We start from the raw sequence: 18,281 nt of genomic DNA, 5'->3' as shown, positions 1-18,281 counted from the left end.
GTGTTCATGTTGAATATTTTAGCCTGAATAAAAGAATTTAATATCTCAAAGTGTAGTATCTGTTCTGCAGATGCTACTCTTAAGTTAATTTGTGTCGGTCAATGGAGATGAAACCCTCTATACTGAGACAATTATTATTTTTGGTCCCAACCAGAGTGCCCCTTTTGCCTTCTTTTCGGGGAGCTGATGTAACCCCACGTTAAAAATGACCTTGTGTCACATTTTGCTATTGTGGGAAAGCAAATAAATACTAATAAACAATTTAACTATAAACATATGTTCTTTTTTCCCCACTGCGAATCGAGAATGTCCAACGTGCAAAAAGTCACACGCTTTAAATATATCTCCCTAGACCAGTGTTTCTATTTACTTGCCTCCCCACGAGGCCAGAGTTAGACACAAGGTCGGTTTTTAGTGTGGGGAAAATCCAGCTTCCCCAAAAGGGGCACTTTGTATAGTGACGGAAATAAAATTGTCCCATTCTTGAATGGACTTCTCCCTCACTGACCGAGGACAAAAAAGGTAAAGTGTAGCATCAGAACAGATAATACACTGTGATCTAGGTTCGAAAGCCAAGTAATTATACCAGTGTTTCTCAACCTTTCATGACACATGACTCCCTTATTGGTTATCTCAACACACGTGCCCCCCCACCCGCACTTCAATAAAAAATGCAGATTGTATCGTATGTTGTTTATTTAGTTAGTCTAAAGTTATAAATCAACATGAAAAATTTTGCAGAAAATAAAACACACTTGAAGTTGAGCTCGTGTGACGTGGCCTTTTATGCCTGTCCCTGTCTTGAAACAATGTAGGTGATTTCTGCATAAAGTCAATGAGAATAGACGGACTTTGTCGAGGGAGCCTTTATTATTTGTGCATCAAAAATTGTAAAAATTATGTTAGATCTATTATGTATGAACCAGTTAGGATCGGTGTAATCACAGAATGTGTGGAACATGTAGAATTCGTTCTATTCACAACAGGTAGAAGTGGTAGGACTAAATATTAAGCAACAAAAAAAAAAAAAAATAGGGACTCCTTCCTCTAAAGGTGTCCTGATTGCGATGGTGTTGCTCGAAGGATGCAATTTAGCATTTTATTATCATGGCTGAATGTGTATAAAATGGTGGTCGAAAGCTACATAAGATAGTGGCTATTAGCCTTTTGTATATAGCACCTGTACTACTACTACTACTACTACTACTACTACTACAGCTACTACTACTAATACAACTACTACTACTACTACTACGAATATATTAACCGTCGATCTATTTGTCTGCCTGTCTGTTTCCATATTTTCAAACTCTATCTCCCCCGAAACTAAAAGTCGCAGAGCAGCGCCAGGGCCTGAAATGATTGGATTTTTTACGGACCGTTCTTTTACGGTCGTTAGTTCCGTAAAAACTCCGGTTAAAATAGTTTTTAAAGGGGCGAAAATGAGTGAAAATTGCAAAAAAATTGTTAAAAATTTTGTACATTAATCTTAATATATGATTAGTTTTTAATATTTAACCCCTTAACATGTGTGTAACGTTGGTACAGTGGTAACGTCACCAGCTTTGAATGCTAAATTTAGGTTTCGATTCCAACTAATGGCATTTGAATAGTTTTTTTTACTTTTGAAATCACGACTTTATAATATGTACGAAATCTGGACAAATTAAACTATTATATTTAAGCGTATTTTCGACCAGGCAAAGCCAGGCGCCTCCCTCCGCCACCCCGCTAATAATAATAATAATAATGATAATATTTGTCGTCACTAAGATTCCAGGGAACACCACTGTTTATTCTCAATAGACAATCACTGACACTAACGCGTGTGAGAAATCCAAGTGAGTAAAAAGTAATAAAAATGAAGGAAACAGCGATAACAAAGCAATAAATATATATGATAAACCATGTCAGCCTCCATAGCTCAGTCGGTAGAGCATCAGACTTTTAAAATCAATTTAATGCAAGTAATCTGAGGGTCTGGGGTTCGAGTCCCCATGTGGGCTATAGACACTTTTGTTTTTTCCTTCGAAAATCGTTTTTATTTATTTATTTATTTTTGTTTTTCATAACCAGGAAAGTTTCATGTCCGTACAACGTTTTTGCTATTAAAAAAAAAAAGAAAAAAAAAAACAAAAAAAAAAAAATTAACTGGTGTCGCTGTTGTGTCAAACGTGCACCAGTCGGGGAATACCAAAGTCTAGTGTAGTGTATATGAGCCCTTACACAGTATTTAAACATTCGTGTTCTCCTTGCAATTAAAAAAACATGCAAATTTTGTTGTATGTTGTGTATTTAATTTCTGTAAAATTATAACTCAAAATGAAAATGTTATTGAAAATGAAACACACTTGATGTTGAGCTAATGTAACGAGGCTTTCATGTCCGGCCCAATCTTGGAATAAATTACGTGTAAAAACGCTACCTTCGTAATAGATGTCATTAAGGTCGATGAGCTGAAAAATGACGCCACCGCTGATCAAAGAAAAAATGTTTTAAATATTTGGGTTCTAAGTAGGACATCCCTCAGTACGAAAGGGTGAATGCGACATTATGGTGAAAGAAGATACTAGCTAAGAGATAGCAGTATCAGAATTTTTGTAGGAATTTTTGACACCCCTAACACGAAACTGCGAATACAATATAAAAATCTCGTAATTTCTCTGTTAAAAGTGGGTTATTTATTTTCTTTATGGATTATACTTCCAAAATAAACTATTACAGTTGTTTTAAAAGTAATAAAAATATTTTTATTTTTTTTTAAAACAGTAATGAATTTTCCGAACTCAATATTTTTCAATTTTTAAACTCAATATTTTTAAATTTTAAAAATCTATCAAAATTTTTCTATTGATTCTATTTTTACGATATTTTCAGGGTCAATGTGAAATTTTATGTTCTTTCCAATAAACCGAATATAATATTTTAGACAAACGTTTTTTTTAAATTCACGCCCCCCCATTTTCACGCCCCCCCATTTTCACGCCCCCCCCCCATTTTGAAATGTCTATTAAAAAGTAAATAATTAATTTATGTTTAATAGGTTTATATATCACAAATTGAAGAGAAAAGGTCAATAAATAATATATTCAAATTTAAAACAAAAAAAAAATCAGTTTTTTAGAAATTTACCTGTAAAGTCCGAAGTTTAAAACCTTATTTTATAAGAACACATTTTTTCTTTTTGTCTTTTTTTTTTTTTTTTTAATGAAACCTTGGTCCTTGCTCCTTTAATTGAAAAAAAAATTAGGGCTTGAATTACATTTTTCGAGGAGTTATAAGCTTAGAAAGATAGGGGGTCGAATAATTTACGCCTCTCATTTTGAAATGTCTATTAAAAAGTAAATAATTAATTTATGTTTAATAGGTTTATATATCACAAATTGAAGAGAAAAGGTCAATAAATAATATATTCAAATTTAAAACAAAAAAAAAATCAGTTTTTTAGAAATTTACCTGTAAAGTCCGAAGTTTAAAACCTTTTTAAAAAAAAAAAAACACATTGTTTTGTTTTGTTTTTTTTTTAAATAAAACCTTGGTCCTTACTCCTTTAATTGAAAAAAAAAATTAGGGCTTGAATTACATTTTTCGAGGAGTTATAAGCTTGGAAAGATGGGGTGGAATTATTCACTATTTTCACGAAATTTCTGACACTGCTAGCTAAGAGATACTTTTGTTTAGTTCTGGAGTGACAAGGATGACCAACGACCCCCATTTACCCCCGCTTTTGAGTTGGCCTTTTGCCTAATTTTTGGTGTTCATGTTGAATATTTTAGCCTGAATAAAAGAATTTAATATCTCAAAGTGTAGTATCTGTTCTGCAGATGCTACTCTTAAGTTAATTTGTGTCGGTCAATGGAGATGAAACCCTCTATACTGAGACAATTATTATTTTTGGTCCCAACCAGAGTGCCCCTTTTGCCTTCTTTTCGGGGAGCTGATGTAACCCCACGTTAAAAATGACCTTGTGTCACATTTTGCTATTGTGGGAAAGCAAATAAATACTAATAAACAATTTAACTATAAACATATGTTCTTTTTTCCCCACTGCGAATCGAGAATGTCCAACGTGCAAAAAGTCACACGCTTTAAATATATCTCCCTAGACCAGTGTTTCTATTTACTTGCCTCCCCACGAGGCCAGAGTTAGACACAAGGTCGGTTTTTAGTGTGGGGAAAATCCAGCTTCCCCAAAAGGGGCACTTTGTATAGTGACGGAAATAAAATTGTCCCATTCTTGAATGGACTTCTCCCTCACTGACCGAGGACAAAAAAGGTAAAGTGTAGCATCAGAACAGATAATACACTGTGATCTAGGTTCGAAAGCCAAGTAACTATACCAGTGTTTCTCAACCTTTCATGACACATGACTCCCTTATTGGTTATCTCAACACACGGTCCCCCCCCCCACCGCACTTCAATAAAAAATGCAGATTGTATCGTATGTTGTTTATTTAGTTAGTCTAAAGTTATAAATCAACATGAAAAATTTTGCAGAAAATAAAACACACTTGAAGTTGAGCTCGTGTGACGTGGCCTTTTATGCCTGTCCCTGTCTTGAAACAATGTAGGTTATTTCTGCATAAAGTCAATGAGAATAGACGGACTTTGTCGAAGGAGCCTTTATTATTTGTGCATCAAAAATTGTAAAAATTATGTTAGATCTATTATGTATGAACCAGTTAGGATCGGTGTAATCACAGAATGTGTGGAACATGTAGAATTCGTTCTATTCACAACAGGTAGAAGTGGTAGGACTAAATATTAAGCAAAAAAAAAAAAAAAATAGGGACTCCTTCCTCTAAAGGTGTCCTGATTGCGATGGTGTTGCTCGAAGGATGCAATTTAGCATTTTATTATCATGGCTGAATGTGTATAAAATGGTGGTCGAAAGCTACATAAGATAGTGGCTATTAGCCTTTTGTATATAGCACCTGTACTACTACAACTACTACTACTACTACAGCTACTACTACTAATACAACTACTACTACTACGAATATATTAACCGTCGATCTATTTGTCTGCCTGTCTGTTTCCATATTTTCAAACTCTATCTCCCCCGAAACTAAAAGTCGCAGAGCAGCGCCAGGGCCTGAAATGATTGGATTTTTTACGGACCGTTCTTTTAAGGTCGTTAGTTCCGTAAAAACTCCGGTTAAAATAGTTTTTAAAGGGGCGAAAATGAGTGAAAATTGCAAAAAAATTGTTAAAAATTTTGTACATTAATCTTAATATATGATTAGTTTTTAATATTTAACCCCTTAACATGTGTGTAACGTTGGTACAGTGGTAACGTCACCAGCTTTGAATGCTAAATTTAGGTTTCGATTCCAACTAATGGCATTTGAATAGTTTTTTTTACTTTTGAAATCACGACTTTATAATATGTACGAAATCTGGACAAATTAAACTATTATATTTAAGCGTATTTTCGACCAGGCAAAGCCAGGCGCCTCCCTCCGCCACCCCGCTAATAATAATAATAATAATGATAATATTTGTCGTCACTAAGATTCCAGGGAACACCACTGTTTATTCTCAATAGACAATCACTGACACTAACGCGTGTGAGAAATCCAAGTGAGTAAAAAGTAATAAAAATGAAGGAAACAGCGATAACAAAGCAATAAATATATATGATAAACCATGTCAGCCTCCATAGCTCAGTCGGTAGAGCATCAGACTTTTAAAATCAATTTAATGCAAGTAATCTGAGGGTCTGGGGTTCGAGTCCCCATGTGGGCTATAGACACTTTTGTTTTTTCCTTCGAAAATCGTTTTTATTTATTTATTTATTTTTGTTTTTCATAACCAGGAAAGTTTCATGTCCGTACAACGTTTTTGCTATTAAAAAAAAAAAGAAAAAAAAAAACAAACAAAAAAAAATTAACTGGTGTCGCTGTTGTGTCAAACGTGCACCAGTCGGGGAATACCAAAGTCTAGTGTAGTGTATATGAGCCCTTACACAGTATTTAAACATTCGTGTTCTCCTTGCAATTAAAAAAAAATGCAAATTTTGTTGTATGTTGTTTATTTAATTTCTGTAAAATTATAACTCAAAATGAAAATGTTATTGAAAATGAAACACACTTGATGTTGAGCTAATGTAACGAGGCTTTCATGTCCGGCCCAATCTTGGAATAAATTACGTGTAAAAACGCTACCTTCGTAATAGATGTCATTAAGGTCGATGAGCTGAAAAATGACGCCACCGCTGATCAAAGAAAAAATGTTTTAAATAATTGGGTTCTAAGTAGGACATCCCTCAGTACGAAAGGGTGAATGCGACATTATGGTGAAAGAAGATACTCGCTAAGAGATACTTTTGTTTAGTTCTGGAGTGACAAGGATGACCAACGACCCCCATTTACCCCCGCTTTTGAGTTGGCCTTTTGCCTAATTTTTGGTGTTCATGTTGAATATTTTAGCCTGAATAAAAGAATTTAATATCTCAAAGTGTAGTATCTGTTCTGCAGATGCTACTCTTAAGTTAATTTGTGTCGGTCAATGGAGATGAAACCCTCTATACTGAGACAATTATTATTTTTGGTCCCAACCAGAGTGCCCCTTTTGCCTTCTTTTCGGGGAGCTGATGTAACCCCACGTTAAAAATGACCTTGTGTCACATTTTGCTATTGTGGGAAAGCAAATAAATACTAATAAACAATTTAACTATAAACATATGTTCTTTTTTCCCCACTGCGAATCGAGAATGTCCAACGTGCAAAAAGTCACACGCTTTAAATATATCTCCCTAGACCAGTGTTTCTATTTACTTGCCTCCCCACGAGGCCAGAGTTAGACACAAGGTCGGTTTTTAGTGTGGGGAAAATCCAGCTTCCCCAAAAGGGGCACTTTGTATAGTGACGGAAATAAAATTGTCCCATTCTTGAATGGACTTCTCCCTCACTGACCGAGGACAAAAAAGGTAAAGTGTAGCATCAGAACAGATAATACACTGTGATCTAGGTTCGAAAGCCAAGTAATTATACCAGTGTTTCTCAACCTTTCATGACACATGACTCCCTTATTGGTTATCTCAACACACGTGCCCCCCCACCGCACTTCAATAAAAAATGCAGATTGTATCGTATGTTGTTTATTTAGTTAGTCTAAAGTTATAAATCAACATGAAAAATTTTGCAGAAAATAAAACACACTTGAAGTTGAGCTCGTGTGACGTGGCCTTTTATGCCTGTCCCTGTCTGAAACAATGTAGGTGATTTCTGCATAAAGTCAATGAGAATAGACGGACTTTGTCGAGGGAGGCTTTATTATTTGTGCATCAAAAATTGTAAAAATTATGTTAGATCTATTATGTATGAACCAGTTAGGATCGGTGTAATCACAGAATGTGTGGAACATGTAGAATTCGTTCTATTCACAACAGGTAGAAGTGGTAGGACTAAATATTAAGCAAAAAAAAAAAAAAAAATAGGGACTCCTTCCTCTAAACGTGTCCTGATTGCGATGGTGTTGCTCGAAGGATGCAATTTAGCATTTTATTATCATGGCTGAATGTGTATAAAATGGTGGTCGAAAGCTACATAAGATAGTGGCTATTAGCCTTTTGTATATAGCACCTGTACTACTACAACTACTACTACTACTACTACAGCTACTACTACTACTACTACTACTACTACTACTACTACTACAACTACTACTACTACTACGAATATATTAACCGTCGATCTATTTGTCTGCCTGTCTGTTTCCATATTTTCAAACTCTATCTCCCCCGAAACTAAAAGTCGCAGAGCAGCGCCAGGGCCTGAAATGATTGGATTTTTTACGGACCGTTCTTTTACGGTCGTTAGTTCCGTAAAAACTCCGGTTAAAATAGTTTTTAAGGGGCGAAAATGAGTGAAAATTGCAAAAAAATTGTTAAAAATTTTGTACATTAATCTTAATATATGATTAGTTTTTAATATTTAACCCCTTAACATGTGTGTAACGTTGGTACAGTGGTAACGTCACCAGCTTTGAATGCTAAATTTAGGTTTCGATTCCAACTAATGGCATTTCAATAGTTTTTTTACTTTTGAAATCACGACTTTATAATATGTACGAAATCTGGACAAATTAAACTATTATATTTAAGCGTATTTTCGACCAGGCAAAGCCAGGCGCCTCCCTCCGCCACCCCGCTAATAATAATAATCATAATGATAATATTTGTCGTCACTAAGATTTCAGGGAACACCACTGTTTATTCTCAATAGACAATCACTGACACTGACGCGTGTGAGAACTCCAAGTGAGTAAAAAGTAATAAAAATAAAGGAAACAGCGATAAGAAAACAATAAGTATATATAATCAACCATGTCAGCCTCCATAGCTCAGTCGGTAGAGCATCAGACTTTTAAGAACAATTTAATACAAGTAATCTGAGGGTCTGGGGTTCGAGTCCCCATGTGGGCTATAGGCACTTTTGTTTTTTCCTTCGAAAATCGTTTTTATTTATTTATTTATTTTTGTTTTTCATAACCAGGAAAGTTTCATGTCCGTACAACGTTTTTGCTATTAAAAAAAACAAAAAAAAAAAGAAATTAACTGGTGTCGCTGTTGTGTCAAACGTGCACCAGTCGGGGGAATACCAAAGTCTAGTGTAGTGTATATGAGCCCTTACACAGTATTTAAACATTCGTGTTCTCCTTGCAATTAAAAAAAATGCAAATTTTGTTGTATGTTGTTTATTTAATTTCTGTAAAATTATAACTCAAAATGAAAATGTTATTGAAAATGAAACACACTTGATGTTGAGCTAATGTAACGAGGCTTTCATGTCCGGCCCAATCTTGGAATAAATTACGTGTCAAAACGCTACCTTCGTAATAGATGTCATTAAGGTCGATGAGCTGAAAAATGACGCCGCCGCTGATCAAAGAAAAAATGTTTTAAATAATTGGGTTCTAAGTAGGACGTCCCTCAGTACGAAAGGGTGAATGCAACATTATGGTGAAAGAAGATACTAGCTAAGAGATACTTTTGTTTAGTTCTGGAGTGACAAGGATGACCAACGACCCCCATTTACCCCCGCTTTTGAGTTGGCGTTTTGCCTAATTTTTGGTGTTCATGTTGAATATTTTAGCCTGAATAAAAGAATTTAATATCTCAAAGTGTAGTATCTGTTCTGCAGATGCTACTCTTAAGTTAATTTGTGTCGGTCAATGGAGATGAAACCCTCTATACTGAGACAATTATTATTTTTGGTCCCAACCAGAGTGCCCCTTTTGCCTTCTTTTCGGGGAGCTGATGTAACCCCACGTTAAAAATGACCTTGTGTCACATTTTGCTATTGTGGGAAAGCAAATAAATACTAATAAACAATTTAACTATAAACATATGTTCTTTTTTCCCCACTGCGAATCGAGAATGTCCAACGTGCAAAAAGTCACACGCTTTAAATATATCTCCCTAGACCAGTGTTTCTATTTACTTGCCTCCCCACGAGGCCAGAGTTAGACACAAGGTCGGTTTTTAGTGTGGGGAAAATCCAGCTTCCCCAAAAGGGGCACTTTGTATAGTGACGGAAATAAAATTGTCCCATTCTTGAATGGACTTCTCCCTCACTGACCGAGGACAAAAAAGGTAAAGTGTAGCATCAGAACAGATAATACACTGTGATCTAGGTTCGAAAGCCAAGTAACTATACCAGTGTTTCTCAACCTTTCATGACACATGACTCCCTTATTGGTTATCGCAACACACGTGCCCCCCACCGCACTTCAATAAAAAATGCAGATTGTATCGTATGTTGTTTATTTAGTTAGTCTAAAGTTATAAATAAACATGAAAAATTTTGCAGAAAATAAAACACACTTGAAGTTGAGCTCGTGTGACGTGGCCTTTTATGCATGTCCCTGTCTTGAAACAATGTAGGTGATTTCTGCATAAAGTCAATGAGAATAGACGGACTTTGTCGAGGGAGGCTTTATTATTTGTGCATCAAAAATTGTAAAAATTATGTTAGATCTATTATGTATGAACCAGTTAGGATCGGTGTAATCACAGAATGTGTGGAACATGTAGAATTCGTTCTATTCACAACAGGTAGAAGTGGTAGGACTAAATATTAAGCAAAAAAAAAAAAATAGGGACTCCTTCCTCTAAAGGTGTCCTGATTGCGATGGTGTTGCTCGAAGGATGCAATTTAGCATTTTATTATCATGGCTGAATGTGTATAAAATGGTGGTCGAAAGCTACATAAGATAGTGGCTATTAGCCTTTTGTATATAGCACCTGTACTACTACTACTACTACTACTACTACTACTACTACAGCTACTACTACTACTAATACTAACACTAATACTATTACTACTACTAATACAACTACTACTACTACGAATATATTAACCGTCGATCTATTTGTCTGCCTGTCTGTTTCCATATTTTCAAACTCTATCTCCCCCGAAACTAAAAGTCGCAGAGCAGCGCCAGGGCCTGAAATGATTGGATTTTTTACAGACCGTTCTTTTACGGTCGTTAATTCCGTAAAAACTCCGGTTAAAATAGTTTTTAAGGGGCGAAAATGAGTGAAAATTGCAAAAAAATTGTTAAAAATTTTGTACATTAATCTTAATATATGATTAGTTTTTAATATTTAACCCCTTAGCATGTGTGTGACGTTGGTACAGTGGTAACGTCACCAGCTTTGATTGCTAAATTTAGGTTTCGATTCCAACTAATGGCATTTCAATAGTTTTTTTACTTTTGAAATAACGACTTTATAATATGTACGAAATCTGGACAAATTAAACTATTATATTTAAGCGTATTTTCGACCAGGCAAAGCCAGGCGCCTCCCTCCGCCACCCCGCTTATAATAATAATAATAATAATAATAATAATAATAATGATAATATTTGTCGTCACTAAGATTCCAGGGAACACCACTGTTTATTCTCAATAGACAATCACTGACACTAACGCGTGTGAGAACTCCAAGTGAGTAAAAAGTAATAAAAATAAAGGAAACAGCGATAAGAAAACAATAAATATATATAATCAACGATGTCAGCCTCCATAGCTCAGTCGGTAGAGCATCAGACTTTTAAGATCAATTTAATGCAAGTAGTCTGAGGGTCTGGGGTTCGAGTCCCCATGTGGGCTATAGACACTTTTGTTTTTTCCTTCGAAAATCGTTTTTATTTATTTATTTATTTTTGTTTTTCATAACCAGGAAAGTTTCATGTCCGTACAACGTTTTTGCCATTAAAAAAAAAAAAAAAAAAAAAAAAAGAAATAAACTGGTGTCGCTGTTACGTCAAACGTGCACTAGTCGGGGAATACCAAAGTCTAGTGTAGTGTATCTCAGTCTTTGATGAGCCCTTACACAGTATATGAACATTCGTGTTCTCCTTGCAATAAAAAAAATGCAAATTTTGTTGTATGTTGTTTATTTAATTTCTGTAAAATTATAACTCAAAATGAAAATTTTATTGAAAATGAAACACACTTGATGTTGAGCTAATGTGACGAGGCCTTTCATGTCCGGCCCAATCTTGGAATAAATTACGTGTAAAAACGCTACCTTCGTAATAGATGTCATTAAGGTCGATGAGCTGAAAAATGAAGCCACCACTGATCAAAGAAAAAAATGTTTTAAATAATTGGGTTCTAAGTAGGACATCCCTCAGTACGAAAGGGTGAATGCGACATTATGGTGAAAGAAGATACTAGCTAAGAGATACTTTTGTTTAGTTCTGGAGTGACAAGGATGACCAACGACCCCCATTTACCCCCGCTTTTGAGTTGGCCTTTTGCCTAATTTTTTTGTTTATGTTGAATATTTTAGCCTGAATAAAAGAATTTAATATCTCAAAGTGTAGTATCTGTTCTGCAGATGCTACTCTTAAGTTAATTTGTGTCGGTCAATGGAGATGAAACCCTCTATACTGAGACAATTATTATTTTTGGTCCAAACCAGAGTGCCCCTTTTGCCTTCTTTTCGGGGAGCTGATGTAACCCCACGTTAAAAATGACATTGTGTCACATTTTGCTTTTGTGGGAAAGCAAATAAATACTAATAAACAATTTAACTATAAACATATTTTCTTTTTTCCCCACTGCGAATCGAGAATGTCCAACGTGCAAAAAGTCACACGCTTTAAATATATCTCCCTAGACCAGTGTTTCGATTTACTTGCCTCCCCACGAGGCCAGAGTTAGACACAAGGTCGGTTTTTAGTGTGGGGAAAATCTAGCTCCCCCAAAAGGGGCACTTTGTATAGTGACGAAAATAAAATTGTCTCATTCTTGAATGGACTTCTCCCTCACTGACCGAGGACAAAAAAGGTAAAGTGTAGCATCAGAACAGATAATACACTGTGATCTAGGTTCGAAAGCATAGTAACTATAGCAGTGTTTCTCAACCTTTCATGACACATGACTCCCTTATTGGTTATCTCAACACACGTGCCCCCCCAAGGCACTTCAATAAAAAATGCAGATTGTATCGTATGTTGTTTATTTAGTTAGTCTAAATTTATAAATCAACATGAAAAATTTTGCAGAAAATAAAACACACTTGAAGTTGAGCTCGTGTGACGTGGCCTTTTATGCCTGCCCTGTCTTGAAACACTTTAGGTGAGTTCTGCATGAAGTCAATGAGAATGGACGGACTTTGACGAGGGAGCCTTTATTATTTGTGCATCAAAAATTGTAAAAATTATGTTAGATATATTATGTATGAACCAGTTAGAATCGGTGTAATCACAGAATGTGTGGAACATGTAGAATTCGTTCTATTCACAACAGGTAGAAGTGGTAGGACTAAATATTAAGCAAAAAAAAAAAAAATAGGGATTCCTTCCTCTAAAGGTGTCCTGATTGCGATGGTGTTGCTCGAAGGATGCAATTTAGCATTTTATTATCATGGCTTAATGTGTATAAAATGGTGGTCGAAAGCTACATAAGATAGTGGCTATTAGCCTTTTGTATATAGCACCTGTGCTACTACTACTACTACTACTACTACTACTACTACTACTACTACTACTACTACTACTAATACAACTACTACTACTACTACTACGAATATATTAACCGTCGATCTATTTGTCTGCCTGTCTGTTTCCATATTTTCAAACTCTATCTCCCCCGAAACTAAAAGTCGCAGAGCAGCGCCAGGGCCTGAAATGATTGGATTTTTTACGGACCGTTCTTTTACGGTCGTTAGTTCCGTAAAATCTCCGGTTAAAATAGTTTTTAAGGGGCGAAAATGAGTGAAAATTGCAAAAAAATTGTTAAAATTTTGTACATTAATCTTAATATATGATTAGTTTTTAATATTTAACCCCTTAACATGTGTGTAACGTTGGTACAGTGGTTACGTCACCAGCTTTGAATGCTAAATTTAGGTTTCGATTCCAACTAATGGCATTTCAATAGTTTTTTTACTTTTGAAATCACGACTTTATAATATGTACGAAATCTGGACAAATTAAACTATTATATTTAAGCGTATTTTCGACCAGGCAAAGCCAGGCGCCTCCCTCCGCCACCCCGCTAATAGTAATAATAATAATAATAATGATAATATTTGTCGTCACTAAGATTCCAGGGAACACCACTGTTTATTCTCAATAGACAATCACTGACACTAACGCGTGTGAGAACTCCAAGTGAGTAAAAAGTAATAAAAATAAAGGAAACAGCGATAAGAAAACAATAAATATATATAATAAACGATGTCAGCCTCCATAGCTCAGTCGGTAGAGCATCAGACTTTTAAGATTAATTTAATGCAAGTAATCTGAGGGTCTGGGGTTCGAGTCCCCATGTGGGCTATAGATACTTTTGTTTTTTCCTTCGAAAATCGTTTTTATTTATTTATTTATTTTTGTTTTTCATAACCAGGAAAGTTTCATGTCCGTACAACGTTTTTGCCATTAAAAAAAAAAAAAAAAAAAAAAGAAATTAACTGGTGTGGCTGTTGTGTCAAACGTGCACCACTGCACCAGTGCACCACTCCGTCGGGGAATACCAAAGTCTAGTGTAGTGTATCTCAGTCTTTGATGAGCCCTTACACAGTATCTGAACATTCGTGTTCTCCTTGCAATTAAAAAAAAAATGCAAATTTTGTTGTATGTTGTGTATTTAATTTCTGTAAAATTATAACTTAAGATGAAAAGAAAAAGCACTGGAGAGAATATTTAAAAACACGTCTGTCAAGGCTGGAGGAATCAACTAAATTCTTCGAAACTCAGCGGACTAAGGACTATCCACTTATCTTGTGCTTCCTTTTTTAAATTAAATATGTTTTTAACTCTTTTTCAAGATGTCTTTTAACATGTTTTATTAATCATTTGTTCATATATATATATATATATATATATATATATATATATATATATATATATATATATATGTATATATATATATTTAAAAATAACCACATTGTAATTTTAAGCCTATGAAAACAAACAAAAACCAACTTTTGTTTTGAAAACAAAAATAAGTAAATGTAATATTACACATTGAAGCTTAAAGATGACTGCCATTAAAACAACATTAGGACATTTTTTTTTACAATAACCAATAAAACAAATGATGGTAAAAAAAAAATAAATAAATAAATATGTAACAAGTAAATATTACCAAAGGCAAGATAAGTTACTCTTCTACAATTTCTGTGTGTGTGTGTGTGTGTGTGTTTGTGTGTGTGTGTGTGTGAGTGTGTGCATTTTTTTATAAATGTGTGTGTGTGTGTCTGTGTGTCTGTGTGTTTGTGTGTGTATGTGGAAAAGTTCAATTCATTAGAAAAATAAAAAGTTCTTAAATTTGGTGACAAACAGTTCGTGTTGGGGAGTGGGGAGTCTAGAAAAAATGTTAAAAAAATTAAAATTAGATACGAGGGGCATGCAATAAATAATGCCCCTGACCCACTTCTCATAGCAGTAGAGCAACGAAACTTGGCACAGTTATTAGTCTTTCTCTACATAGGAACCACCCAGAGTTATGCATTTCTCCCATTGTTTGATGCAGCTCTGGAGACCATTTTTGTAGAACAACCCAGGTTGGTCCTCCAACCACGACGTGACTTCAGAAATCAAGGCTGCATCATCTGGGAAACGCTTTCCTTTCAAAAACAACTTCATGGCTGGGAAGAGGTGAAAGTCAGAGGGTGCAGGGTCAGGAGAGTAGGGAGGATGGGGGAGAATTTCATAACCACATGCCCGTGCTTCTGATCTGGTGACATGCGAGTTGTGGACCGGAGCGTTGTCCTGCAGGAGGAGGACACCTTTGCTGGACACCTTTGCTGATCTTGCCCCGCCTCTTGATTTTGATAGCTTCCCTTAATTTCCTCCAAAGTGAAGCATAATAGGCTCCTGTAATTGTGGTACCTTTTGCCAGGAAATCTGTCATCACTACTCCGTCCTGGTCCCAGAAGATTGTGAGCATGACCTTGCCAGTGGAGGGCTGCATCCTTGCCTTCTTTGGAGGTGGTGAGACCAAGTGCTTCCACTGTATTGACTGGGCTTTGGTCTCTGGATCATAGTGATGGATCCAGGTTGCATCCTGTGTAATCAGTCTTTTGAAAAACTTTGACTCATCTTCTTGGCACATCTCCAAATTCATCTTCGAGCACTCAATGCGTTCTCGCTTCTGGAATGGTGTGAGCAACCTGGGAATCAATCTGGCAGATACCTTATGCATATGCAAATGGTCATGATTGATAGTTTCCACAGACCCTGTACTAATCTTGACATCTTGGGCTATTTGGCGAATAATAATGTGCCGATCTTCCAAAATGGCAGCCTCAACTTGATGGACAGATGCCTCATCAATGGCAGAAGGGGAGCGATCAGGTCTGGGAGCTGTTTCCACAGACTTCCGGCCATGTTTTAATTCATGATGCCAGCGTTTTACAAGGTCATATGATGGAGCATTATCACCATAAGTTTCTTTCATTTCATGAAAAGTCTCCTGTAGTGTGCGTCCTTTCAAATACAAAAACTGGATCACTGCTCGACATTCAACAGGCTCCATTTCACACCTGACTCAGTTCAAACACCTGTAAAACAGAAACCACAATTAGTTCAGAGCTGTAATTTGCCACATAACCCGTAGAGATATAAATCATTACACATGCAAAATTTCGGCTAGATCAGAAAACTGGAAGTGGGTCAGGAGCATTACTTATTGCACGCCCCTCGTATTTGTGAGGGTTTTAATTTCGTGGTTGTTGCGGATGCAAACTGGCATACGCTCAGTTTTGGTAGCATTCAGGTGAAGCCCTGTACAGTTTGCTGCTGATTCAATAGAAGATAGGGATGTCTGGGTGCTAATGAGGTTGTCAGACTTGTCATCTTAGAAAAGACGACATGATTCCATTTCTGTTTGATAGCGTATTCCACCATTGCTGATCATCACAACGTTGTTTCACTGTCTACCCAATAGTCATTAACCATTATCCTCAAGTGGCCCTCGGCCCTTGATAAGCGGTGACAAAAATGCTTACCTGAGAACAACACCTGCCCGCGGACGTTGAATACATTTCCGTGGAACGGATAACCATTTAAAGTTCCTTTCAATCCTGAAAAATCGAAAGGTGCTTGTTTAGATAGAGGTGATCGATCGGTTTTGAAAAAATATGTCATTTTATGCAAAAAAACAATATTACGTGCTTAATTGTCGTGCGCAAAATAGTAACATTTTTAATCAGTTCATATGCGTGTCCCATTGGTACAGTGGTAACGTCACTAGCTTTGAATGCTACAGTTTTGGTTTCAGTTTCGATTCTAGCTGATGGCACCCAAATACATTTTTTTTTTTTACGTTTGAAACCACAACTCTATAATAACATATATATAATCTGGACAAATTAAAATATCATATTTAAGCGTATTTTACGACCGGGCAAAGCCGTGCGCTCCCCCCCCCCTGGCTAGTATTTATATAACTTTGGTATTTTAACATAAAACAAACGGTCAGGAATTTTAGCTAACAACAATAAAATTAATAACTAGCGGGACCTGTGGAAATTCCACAGGGGACTCATTCATATGTAATATATTGATGTTGGCATTCTGTAGATGTTCAGTGTAAATGGAGACGCTCTAATATTATTGTAGTCTTTTTGTTAAAACTGCAAAAGAATTTATCTAAGCTAGCATGAACGCCCGGCAACGCCCGGTTGTAAAGTACGCTTAAATATGATATTTTAATTCTTGCAGATTTCATATATATTATTATAGAGTTAATGTTCTATCGATTTTTATATGTTATAAAGTTGCGATTTCAAAAATAAAAAAATATAACCATATAACTTGGGTGCATTAGCTTGGATTGAAACCGAAATAAAAACTTATGAATATATATATATATATATATATATATATATATATATATATATATATATATATATATATATATATAACTTGAGTTCCTGCCATAATCGAAACCGAAACCAAAACTTATGAAGAATTCTTGATAAAATTATTTATAAAAAAAAATAGATGATTTAAGTGCTATCAACTATAGTCGAAACCGGAACCAAAACTTATGAAGAATTCTTGGTAAAATTATACATGGCAAGGAATAGAACATAACAATTAAACGTAAGAACAAACACACTATCGTATTAATATATAGATGATTATGAAACAAAGATCACATGATTAGATTCTTTGGCTGCACTGATGACGTAGTTGAGAAAGGAACAGTTTTAAATATAGACACAGAGTTAATCAGTTAGAGTTGAACAATCGAGTTACACAGACCAGGGGCAGTCAACTAGCGACCGTCGGGTTAGTGTTACAGAGAGAGAGAGAGAGAGAGAGAGAGAGAGAGAGAGAGAGAGAGAGGTGAGTAAACGTGGAGGTAGACACGTTTACCAGAACCGGAGGTCAGCTGACCAGATTACGTATATGTGACGTGGTCAAGCAGGTTGGCTAGATCTGTGAGATTTGATTTGAGCTTTGAAGAAGACGGACGTTTTTCCGTGGTCTCCCCCTCTTAACTGGGGAGGGGGGAGACGAACGCTGATGTGTGTGAAGAAGAACCCACACAAGCAGATTTCACTTCCACCTGCTGCAGGACCTCTGGCGAAAGTGAAATAAAAAACTATAAAACCCATTCATCGTCTTGGAGTGATAAATCTTCGTCAAACAGGTATCCCTCCAGGATGAGAAATTTCCAGATGGTCCGTTTTGAAGAAGCAGAGGTAGGTTCAGAAATTACATGTCACACACACGATTCCCTTTATGATAATCAAACACACAACCATTTATATTAGAGACAATCATACGCACACGAATACATTTTGA

At 35.8% G+C, this 18,281-nt stretch overlaps 5 non-coding genes across 5 annotated transcripts; all 5 read left to right on the top strand.

Moving 5' to 3' along the window:
• The first annotated feature begins 1,913 nt into the window (after nucleotides 1-1,913).
• Nucleotides 1,914-2,006, top strand: Trnak-uuu (transfer RNA lysine (anticodon UUU)). The gene is made up of 2 exons: nucleotides 1,914-1,950; nucleotides 1,971-2,006. It is a non-coding gene; the product is annotated as a tRNA-Lys (tRNA).
• A 3,649-nt stretch (nucleotides 2,007-5,655) lies between these two features.
• Trnak-uuu (transfer RNA lysine (anticodon UUU)) lies at nucleotides 5,656-5,748 on the top strand. The gene is made up of 2 exons: nucleotides 5,656-5,692; nucleotides 5,713-5,748. It is a non-coding gene; the product is annotated as a tRNA-Lys (tRNA).
• A 2,587-nt stretch (nucleotides 5,749-8,335) lies between these two features.
• Trnak-uuu (transfer RNA lysine (anticodon UUU)) lies at nucleotides 8,336-8,428 on the top strand. The gene is made up of 2 exons: nucleotides 8,336-8,372; nucleotides 8,393-8,428. It is a non-coding gene; the product is annotated as a tRNA-Lys (tRNA).
• A 2,600-nt stretch (nucleotides 8,429-11,028) lies between these two features.
• Nucleotides 11,029-11,121, top strand: Trnak-uuu (transfer RNA lysine (anticodon UUU)). The gene is made up of 2 exons: nucleotides 11,029-11,065; nucleotides 11,086-11,121. It is a non-coding gene; the product is annotated as a tRNA-Lys (tRNA).
• A 2,585-nt stretch (nucleotides 11,122-13,706) lies between these two features.
• On the top strand, nucleotides 13,707-13,799 carry Trnak-uuu (transfer RNA lysine (anticodon UUU)). Its single transcript has 2 exons — nucleotides 13,707-13,743; nucleotides 13,764-13,799. It is a non-coding gene; the product is annotated as a tRNA-Lys (tRNA).
• The last annotated feature ends 4,482 nt before the right edge of the window (nucleotides 13,800-18,281 follow it).

This window comes from Euprymna scolopes, chromosome 42, assembly GCF_053919585.1.
Source record: "Euprymna scolopes isolate OS-2025 chromosome 42, ASM5391958v1, whole genome shotgun sequence".
NCBI lineage: Eukaryota > Metazoa > Mollusca > Cephalopoda > Sepiida > Sepiolidae > Euprymna > Euprymna scolopes.
This window is presented reverse-complemented; position numbering and strand designations above follow the sequence as displayed.